The 10,973-nt window shown below is 40.5% G+C and overlaps 1 pseudogene; it reads right to left on the bottom strand.

Moving 5' to 3' along the window:
• Positions 1-5,876: 5,876 nt before the first annotated feature.
• LOC131349621 (uncharacterized protein K02A2.6-like) lies at positions 5,877-8,468 on the bottom strand (annotated as a pseudogene).
• Between the last annotated feature and the right edge of the window lie 2,505 nt (positions 8,469-10,973).

The raw sequence follows: 10,973 nt of genomic DNA, 5'->3' as shown, positions 1-10,973 counted from the left end.
ACTTGTCCAACAATAAGATAACAGCCTCCACCATCTTGTGGTGAAAGGAAAGAGACTTTAACACACCAAGGTCTTTTCTGTTTGAACTTAGTTATTTATTTATTTTTTACTCAATCTTAAAACTATATCCCAATTTGCACATAAAAAAGCCTGCTGGGAAAAAGAAGCCATGGTTTTGTTTGATTGTTTGTTTTTTCACAAATTATGGCAATAATAATTTTCAGAACATTACTTTATTCAACTCCTGAACTTGTACAGAGCCTCAGCTGCTTCACTGAAGTTCAGAAATGGTCCCAATTGGACCCTCTGAGTACCTTTCTGTTTAACTTTCTGTCTAATGTAACTTCTGGTTTCCTGGCCAAAATAGAATAGTTACAGAAGAATAGAAGAAGAATGAATGAATGAATGAATGAATGAATGAATGAATGAATGAATGAATGTCTACTAATAATCAAATATTATAATAATATAAACTCTATAAATCTTAAGAAAGAAAGAGAGACTTCCCCAAAAGGGCATGTAGCAAAACTGTGTGAAAGTTTTTGTACAGTGCAGCTGGATTTCCTGTCACTGTGGGCCTCAGAGCACAGTAGTATAGAGCAGAGTCTGATACAGCAGCAGAGGAGATGTTCAGATACACTTGTTTATCATCAACTTTAACAGACATTCTTGGGGGAGGATCAGAATTATAAGTCCCACTTTGAGCAATATAAAGAAGGAACTCAGGTTTAGATTTTGGATATTGTCTGTACCAGTACAGATCGTCTGTTCCACCACTTTTTTTGTAGCTGCAGGACAGAGTAACATCATCACCTTCATGTACAGCTTTATGATTGAAATCTGGCTCTATTGAATCTGCCATGTAGTCACCTGTCATAGAGAAGAGAATATAATGTTTAAATAATCAACAGGAAATACTTAAGTCAGACCCACACTCTGCATTTTCACACTGCATCACCACACAGACTAATATTTAATATAATATAATTAATATTTCTGCAATAACAAAAAGTCAATGTTAACTCACCTAGTGAAAGCCACAGATACATGAATATAACAGTGAACATGATGACTGGTCTTAGCTCAGTGAAAATAGTGGAGATCTTTCTGTAATCTAATATGTTAACACCATAAAGCTTCAAAATTGCTCCACCCCACAGCATCACATGACAGTGTCACCAATGTTGTTGTCAGATTGTTGATTCTTACTGAAACATCCTGGCTTTACATTCAGCCTCATATGGGGAACCTGTCCAGAGGACATTTAAGTAAACACATACTGAAAGCAGGAAATTAATGTATTTATGTAAAAATGATCAATTTAATCTAGTAAAAATCTAATCTAATAATTACATTGTCAGTATTTTAATTATATATGTTAGTGATGTCTCTAAATTAGAGAATTATTGTATAAACACCAGCAGGCAGATTAATGATAGAAACACTAAGTGGAAGAGAATAAGGTTTAATTGAGAAAAAGGAATATTTTTTTACTTGAAAATTAAGGTTTAATCTCACAATACCATCAGAAGACGAGAAAGAAGAGTAAAGGCAGATTTACAGATAAGTTTCCAGTTTTCAGTGTTTCTGACACAGCAGGTGCTTTTGCTTGTCACAGAAATGACATTAGATGATTATTTATTCTTATGACAGTTTAGTGTTAAGTGGACAGTTGTGTTGTTTAATCAGAATGGTATCTCTGAAATTATCTTAGGCACTAAGAGTAACCAGGGCAGGGGTTAGGATATTATATCAGCAGTATGTATGATAGAAGAACAAGTATACTCTATGTCACAAAGGTTTTACTGTGAAAAGTAGCTTCCATCATCTCAGAGAATGTGAGCAGGTTGTGTGGTAGTGTCTCTAGAACTTAACCCACAATAAGATAAGTGACTGCGCCATCTTGTGTTCACTGAAGAGAAAAACCTTAACTTGGACAAAATAAACACCTGTAAACAGTTCATACAGCCATACATATATATTCATACTGTGGATTAGTAATTATATATTAGAACTTACATGTAAATTGTATTTACAACACCAGGTTACGTTATTTAATGTAAAGCACAAAAAGAAATAATAATAGAAAACTAAAAGGAAACAGATGTTGAAAAGAGTTGTAAATCTCAACAACAAAACTGAACTGGCCATTGAGAAATACTTTATGTTCACATGACATACTTCCTTTCCTATCAGGGGATTAAACACACACACACACACACATACATCTTATTATGCTTTGCTGATAATAAGATAATCCTTAGTTTTGAAGATGATCTCCTTCTGTTGAGGTTGAACTTGTTGAACATTGGGCTATAACTGATTAGTTTGACTATTATATATGTGAAGTTACTACACTTAGACAATAAAATGCCCTTCATCTGCAGTGTAATTACTCCAGACAGAACAGAGAGGATCATGAGTCCACTGGCATTGTGGAATTCTGCTATGAGGATTGACCTGAGCCTTGTCTTTAGTGCACTTGTTATCAGTCAATATGGAATTGTACCATGAGGGTAGAAATCTTTCTTTATTATAAAAATTACTCCATACTGCAAGAAAATACTTTAAGCAGAAGGATTTTAACAGGAGTTTAGGTTAGTGTCAGTTTGTGGGCAGTTTTGCATCACTTCCAAAAAAAAAACATGACAGTAGGAAGATTTGCTAGGAGAAATTGCACTTCTGTGTGAATGAGTGTGTGAAAGGGTTTGTGGAGTGCAAAGGACTGACATCCCATTCAGGGTGTTTTCCCACCTCATGTCTTGGACAGACTCTGTATCTACTATGACCCTGACCAATAGAGAAAATGATAGAATCCCCCAAAAGGACATGTAACTTTCTCTAAAGCATTGGAAGAGCTGCTTTCAATATAACAAAACTGTGTGAAAGTTTTTGTACAGTGCAGCTGGATTTCCTGTCACTGTGGGCTCCAGAGCACAGTAGTATAGAGCAGAGTCTGATACAGCAGCAGAGGAGATGATCAGGTCCACTTTCTTATTCGTTTTATCTTGCTCTTTTTTAAGTTTTATGGACAATCGTGGATGAGGTGGTTGAGCCTCAGTGACAGTTTCAGTGCTTTCATAAATCAGCAGCAGAAACTCGGGTCTTGATCCAGGTTTTTGTCGATACCAGTGGAGACTGTTAACTGATCCAGTATATGTGCAGGACAGTGAGATGTTGCTGCCTTCCATTGAAAATACATTGGTTTGTTCTGGTTTAATGTTATTGTCATACAACATTACAACAATATTGTGATATTTTAATCATAAATGACACATTTCACATGAAAAATTATGTCTTATAAATTAGAAAAAATAATATTTTGTGTGCAGTGTATATGACTTACCAACATCAGCAAGAGTGAAAAACACCACGAAGAGGAACAACATTGCTTTCCTGAGTGTTTAGTTCAAACCTCTAGCTTTAGAAATGAATGTCAGTGTTACTATTTGATGTACATCTCCACCTCTAGCTCCACCTACTTGTATTTATGTATATTCATGACAGATCTGCTGTTCTGAATACTGTTTACATCAAGCTTGTAGAAATATTTTTGTATTAATAAAACAATGTGGTCCTGAGAAGCAATGGATTCGTTCATCCCATTTACTCAATTTTTCTGTGATATTTTGACATTAAAAGTTACAACACTTGTTTTGGGGTCTCTCTCTCTCTCTGTCTCTCTCTCTCTCTCTCTCTCTCCTTTCTTTAGTAGGTGGTTTTTGGGATTGCACTGTGTGACACTGATTTTGGAATATGGAAGAAATATTTATACAAATACCTATGTCTTCATAGGCCCCATATATTTCTCTTTCAAATACTGCGGAATTTGTCATTTCCATGTTTTTTTAACAGATGTTGATAGTAGCTGTAAAACTTAACAACTCCACTGAATTGGCCATTAAGAAAGTCTTGTTGTACATCCTGTCCTAACAGGGAAGTAAACACACAAAATTACTTTAGATTTACTTAAATACTTGATTATTAATCAGAAGATAATATTTGAAACCTCTTCTTCTTCTTTCGGCTTTTCCCTTCAGGGGTCTCCACAGTGAATCATCTCTCTCCACCTATCCCTATCTTCTACATCCTCAACACTTGCACCTACTAGCTTCATATCCTCCTTTATTACATCCATATACCTCCTCTTTGGCCTTCCTCTTTGCCTCCTGCCTGGCAGCTCCATGTCCAACATTCTCCTACCAATATACTCACTCTCCCTCCTCTGGACATGTCCAAACCATCTTAATCTGGCCTCCCTAACTTTGTCCCCCAAATATCCAACATGAGCTGTCCCTCTGATGTACTCGTTCCTAATCCTGTCCAACCGTGTCACTGCCAAAGAGAACCTCAACATCTTCAGCTCTGCTACTTCCAGCTGTGACTCCTGTCTCTTCCTCAGTGACACTGCCTCTAAAACATACAGCATGGCCGGTCTCACCAATGTCCTGTACACTTTCCCCTTGATTCTTGCTCTTACTCCTTTCTAAACTGTATCTTACCACATCTAGCTCCACCCACTTTTACTTAGTCAGAGTCATGTCAACTGTTCTGTTCTAACTCCTATATATAACCCTGTGCTATTTCTCACACTTCATGTTCCAGCTTGGTCATAAGAACTAATATTAAGATGAACATACCTAGAAGAAGCATTAACAGTAAAAGATTAAAGAGCAGCATGATAGAGATGGTAATCTGCTGAAAGATAAAGCTGAAGGAGTTTACTGTCATAGCCTGTGGAGCTCCACACTTCCTGCAGCTGACACTGTTGATCAGAATATGTCTCACCAGGGGGCAGAGTGATTCCTGGGTTTTTTAGATGTAATGTTTTAGTTGAAATTACTGCATCACACTGAATGATTGACAATGTTAATTTATGATAACTTAGAAAATATTCTTCACTAGATTATACTACACCTCTTGATTTAGACACTTCTGAATGTTGTGAATTGTTGACGACAAATCTTAGTTTGTTTTTATACATGTAAATTGTTGCGTCTGCACAAAGTGACCATGTACTGTTTTTAATGATGAGACTGACAGGAGTTTTTCTATAACACACCTTTACTGCTTATGCACCGGATACAAGAGGGGAAAACATTGTTTACACCTACTGCGCATATGTAATAAAACAGAATCAATACAGAGTGCCGTAAGGCCAAACTGTGCAAAATTTTGATAGCAATACACAACATACTCCTCCCCTTTTACTTTAAACATCAACCTCAACAAATACATTTTTTTAAACATATATATATAAAACTTCTAACACTAGGGGAAAGACGGTAGACTGCCTTGTTTCCCTGATTGAACCCTGGGGATTATTCTGCCCCAACATTGTGGGTCAACCACTAACTAGAGATCTAATCTTTGTGGTGGTTTCCACACTCTGGTCGGATAACGATGAAGATCAGACACGGGAGGTGTTGTTACAACAGTGTCTGTTGTCACTGGTGTAGGAGATATATTCTCGGAGGGAACAGCTATCTGACTTTTATTGGAAAGTGGTGCGGGCAAGATTTCTAGTACTACATCCCTACCAGAGTCAATGTGAGACGTGTGTTGTTGTTGAAATTCCCATTCACTGGGATTATCACTGGAGATTGCTGAAAACAATAACTGGTCAACGTGTCTCCTCCATGTCTGATTGTCCTTAGTTTCAACAATGTATGAAACAGGGCCAGTCTGTGCAAGAATGGTTGCAGGTACCCACTTTTCTCCCTTCCCGTAATTAAGAGCAAGTATGCTGTCACCTCTGCTGAAACTCCTAAATTTTGACTTACGTCGTCTCTCCAGCTGCCTACGCTGCTGTAACAGGACCACCTGTTTGGTTCCTTTTGGTCTCAACAGATCCAGTCTGTTGCGCAGTTGTCATTTCAACAGTGCTGTAGCTGGGGAGACTTTCGTGACTGCATGGGGAGTGTTCCTGTAAGAGAACAGAAAAGTGTTCAAGTGCTGATTTAGGGAACCCTTACCCTGAGATGTCTTTAGGGCCTTCTTCAGAATCTGAACAAAACATTCTGCCAGGCCATTGGTGGATGGATGATACGGTGCAGATCTTATGTGTTGAATCCCATTCACACACAGGAAGGACTGAAACTCTTCTGACACCAGTTGAGGGCCATTATCACTTACAAGCTGCTGAGGTAGTCCGAAATGACTGAATGTGGATCTAAGCACTTCAGTGGTTTTCTCAGAGGATGTGCTGTTCATAACTGCTACCTCCATTTGCTGTGAGCATCGACAATCACTAGAAACATGTGACTCTCTATTGGACCTGCAAAGTCTATATGTATTCTTTGCCATGGCTCCTCTGGGAAGTCCCATGGGTACAATGGGGCCATCTGTGGCATGTTTCTTACATTTTGGCAAACTGGACATCCCTTTGCTTCCTCTTCAATCTCTGCATCTATCCCAGGCCACCAGAAGTAGCTGCGTGCCATCTCCTTCATCCTCACTACTCCCGCATGTCCTGCATGAAGTTCCTTCAGCAAAATGTTCCTCAAAGTCAGGGGTATAATGACACAATAACCCCATAGTAAGCAGCCAGACTGTACAGTTAGTTCATTTTGCCGAACCAGATAAGGTTTTAATTTTTCTGTCATCTCTCCTCTCTTGCCTTGAGAGATCCAGGTCAAAACTTCTGACAAAACTGGGTCAGTTCTGGTGAATTGTTTCACTTGAGCCGCCGTGACAGGTGCACTTTGAACTTCTTTGAAGTAAAAGATGTCAGCTTGACCACCTTCTGATGGTGTGTCCAGCAGGGGCAGCCTGGACAGTCCATCTGTGTTGCAGTGCTGCTCAGATCTCCTGTATTTGATGTCGTATTGATGTACCGACAGGAACAGAACCCAGCGCTGCATGCAATTTGCCGCCAGTGAGGGAATGACAGTTTGAGGGCCAAAGATAGAGGTAAGTGGTCGGTGGTCAGCAAGTAGAGTGAATCTGCGCCAGAACAAGTATTGATGAAATTTCTTGACACTAAATATGATCGATAAAGCTTCTCATTCAATTTGGGCATAATTGCTCTCTGCTGAGTTCAGGGTCCTTGACGCAAAAGCAACTGGTCTTTCTTCACCGGATGGCATTGGTATAGAAGGGTTATAATGTGTGAGGGCCTTGGACTGTGTTAATACACATTTCACATCCCTGAATGCCTTCTCACATCTGTCGGACCATTTCCATTGTTGGGACTAGTTCAACAGTTCGTGTAGGGGACGAAGCCTGCTGGCCAGGTTTGGCATGAACTTTGCGTAGTATGTCAGTAGTCCCAGGAATGAGCTCAGCTGGCACACATTCTTTGGGGACGGTGCATCCATAATAGCTTTTACCTTAGATGGAGCTTTATGGAGACCAGCGCTGTCAATTACGTGTCCAAGATATTCGGTGGGTTTGAAAAATTCACATTTGTCTTTCTTTACCCGGAGACCATGCTCTTTTAGCTGCTGTAGCGTTGTATTTAGGTTATGGAGATGATCCTCATCATCTTTCCCTTGATTAACAGGTCATCCAGATAACACTATACTCCATTTAGGCCACTCAGGATCTGGTCCATGGCACGTTGAAACAATGCTGGAGCCGAAGTTATTCCAAAAGGTAGCCGCTGATATCTATATAGGCCCTTGTGTGTCACGATGGTCAACAGCTCTTGGGAAGCAGGATCAACCTGCATTTGAAGGTAAGCATGACACAAGTCTATTTTGCTGAATTTCTGGCCGCCCGCTAATCCAGCAAAAAGATCTTCAATTAACGGCAAGGGGTACTGTTCCACAGTTAAAACAGGGTTTATCGTAACCTTGAAATTGCCAAAAATTCTGACCGTTCCATCCTTTTTTAATGCAGGAACAATAGGTGTGGCCCACTCACTGATGCCCACTTTCTTCAGTACTCCAGTGTTCTCCAGGCGGTCCAGTTCTGTTTCCACCTTAGGCTTAGTTGCATAGGGAACAGGGCGGGCTTTAAGGCACTTAGGTTTACTGTCGGGTTTAATGGCCAGCTTTACAATGATGTCTTTCATGTTCCCCAGCTCATCTCCGAACACCTCTGCATGCTTCCTCAGGATGTTTTGTAAGCTGGTAGACTCTTTCGCTACTAAGTGCACTTCTTGCCAATTTAACTTTATTTTCTCTAGCCATGCTCGGCCCATCAAATGTGACTACTACCTTTCACAATATATAGTGGTAATTTTACCTTCTGGCTGTTCAGCTTCACAGTTACATCCACCACCCCTAAAAGAGGCACAAGCTCTCCTGTGTATGATTTCAGAGTCAGCTTTGCTTCCTTGGGATGGAGGTATGGCCACTTCTCTCTGTAAGTTGACTCAGTCACGAGTGATACAGCTGCTCCTGTGTCCACCTGCATAGGGACGGCCTCCCCATTTAACAGTGGCGTCACCCAGTAGCCATCAGAATTTGAAGACACAGACATTATGTGTGAGAAGTCATTTTCTTCAGATTCATCCTCTTGTTTCCCCGTATTTTCTACTTGATTGATGTGTTTCTTTTTAAATTTCCTGACATATCCTTCTTTTTGTTCCACCTGTTTAGTTGGCTTTACTTTCTCATTTATGGTCAGCTTTTTGCTTTGACATGCACGCTCAACGTGTCCCTTTCTTCCACAGTTTCTGCAGTCTTTGTCTTTGAACCAGCATTCTTGTGCCGGATGACCACTCTTTCTGCAGCGGTAACATGTTCTCTTGCCATCCTGTTTTATTTTCTGCTCGCTCTAATGTAAGATAGACAGGTGTTCAAAAGGCTGCGCCAAGCGAACCTGAAGCTGAAACCTGCAAAATGCTGTCTCTTCTGCTGCCAGGTAGTCTACCTTGGCCACATCATCTCAGAGCATGGTATAGCCGCCGACCCAGAGAAGGTGCAGGAAATTCGAGAATGGCCACAGCCTGTGAGTGTTCACAAAGTTCAACAGTTTGTGCGTCTTGCATGCTACTACAGGCGGTTTGTCAAAGATTTTGCTGCAGTTGCAAAGCCCCTTCACAACCTGTTGAGGAAACATGCCCAATTTCACTGGACCCCTGAGAGCCAACAGGCATTTGATGAGTTAAAGAAGCTGCTCACTACCACCCCCATCCTTGGCTACCCTATGGACATTGGTGATCTTGTTCTGGACACAGATGCTAGCAATTTCGGAATCAGACCTGTGCTTTCTCAAGTACAACAAACCCTACCATTCTCTGCAACCCTTGGAGAACAGCTGGGTATTTAAAGACTCGGACGGTTGGCAACCTCAGGAAGTTCCTGCCCTAAGCCTGGAAGCTGATGGAACTGGACTTCACCTGAATCTGTCTTGTCTCTTAGCAGAGGAAACTGAAAATTCCAGTGGCACAAACAGCACGCTTCGCATGGATAATCCCGCTGAACCGATGACAGAGCAGGACACACAGAGAATGTTCAGTCGAGTGGGGGTAGCATGCTGCAACAGGATTCGACAGGGACTGTTAACAACCAAATGGGGGGTAGGCCAATGGTTGGACATTGTGTTGAATGTATTTCTGCCTTTCATTTACACCGTAGATCTATGATAATATCATGGCTAATGTGTGTGTTGATGCGCCGTGTATCCGTCATACTATGTTGCTGGAGTGGTGTTAAGGGTTTAATCACCATCCAGAGTGGGGGTAGTGTTGCGGGAGTGGGGTAAAGTAAGAGCTGTTGCTTTAAGACCACTGTCTACGGGGAGGTTGTAGTCCTGAGTGAAATGCATTATGGGTAGAGTAGTGCGGAACAATGTGCTCAGAAGTGTGTGCACGCTCGCGGTTCATCTAGTTTGGAAAGCAGAGAAATAAAAGCTTATTTGCTATTTATGTTAGAGTTCATGTAAGTTATTCCATCTGGGAGTAAATTTTGAGGGAAGTTAAATGGCATGCATCGGCTAACTTTGTCCGTCTCATCCTTTTTTTCGAACACTGAACTACCAAACTGCTACCCTGCCACTGTGAGTTATTGGAGAGGAGGAAGTAACACAGGGTTCTTGAAAGTGTCCTACTACTGGGGTAAATATTACACTGTATTGTATATTATGTTATATTATATTATATATTTATTGTACATTTATTGTAAAATCAGTGTGACATTAAAGGATAAAGATCGTCCTACCGTGAGGGGCTGAGTGTTGTCAGAAGGAGCTCTTTCTCCCCGCAGGACGCGGTAACCATAGTAACCAGTGATTTCCGGATTGGACCTAAGATTTCCAGCCCAGCTACAGCTTAAAACCCGTCCATTTAAAAATGAAATAAAATACCAGCCCAAAATGCATAGTGTGATAACTAATACATTAACAAACAGAAAACCCAAAACAAATGGGTTACACACACACACACACACACTGACAGACCCGCAGCACAGGCGATCTCACCCAGTGTCCAGCTCTTCAAGTCCTGCAGAAATCCGCGGAAGTTTTGATAATTTTATGATCATTCCTAAATATTATACAACATTACATTAGTATTATGGACTGTAAGATACTGAGCCAGGAAGTGTGATGAAGGAACGAACGAATCCGACCCGAAGACGGTAGTGACTGCAGAGCCGTAGCCTATGAGGCTGTCACGTGACGAACAAGTTTCCCAGCACAGACCCAGATAGGATCTTGCGCATGCGCGGTCAATACAAAATGAACGAATCACTCCCGAATCATATTACGGATTCATTCAAAATGAACGAATCTTTCATGAACGACACATCACTATCAAACACAGTGATTCATAAAAGCGTTGTTAAACATATATAAACAAAAAGTGACCATGTGCCTTTATCATGAATTAAAGTTTAAACCTATTTTCCTCTACTAAGAAAAAAAAGGCAGAAATCCCTTAGATTAACCTGAAGAAACCCGAAAACATTTGGTGAATTCCTCCAGAACACATTTAAAACGTCGCCATATAGCGCAAATCAAATCAAAAACTGAAACTATTATACTATTCCAAGTAAACAAATCCACTAATATGTGTAAAATGGTGT

The sequence above is a fragment of the Hemibagrus wyckioides genome, unplaced genomic scaffold (genome assembly GCF_019097595.1).
Source record: "Hemibagrus wyckioides isolate EC202008001 unplaced genomic scaffold, SWU_Hwy_1.0 Contig1, whole genome shotgun sequence".
In the NCBI taxonomy this organism is placed as follows: Eukaryota; Metazoa; Chordata; class Actinopteri; order Siluriformes; family Bagridae; genus Hemibagrus; species Hemibagrus wyckioides.
The sequence above is the reverse complement of the archived record's forward strand: the minus strand, read 5'-3'. Positions and strand labels throughout refer to the sequence as shown.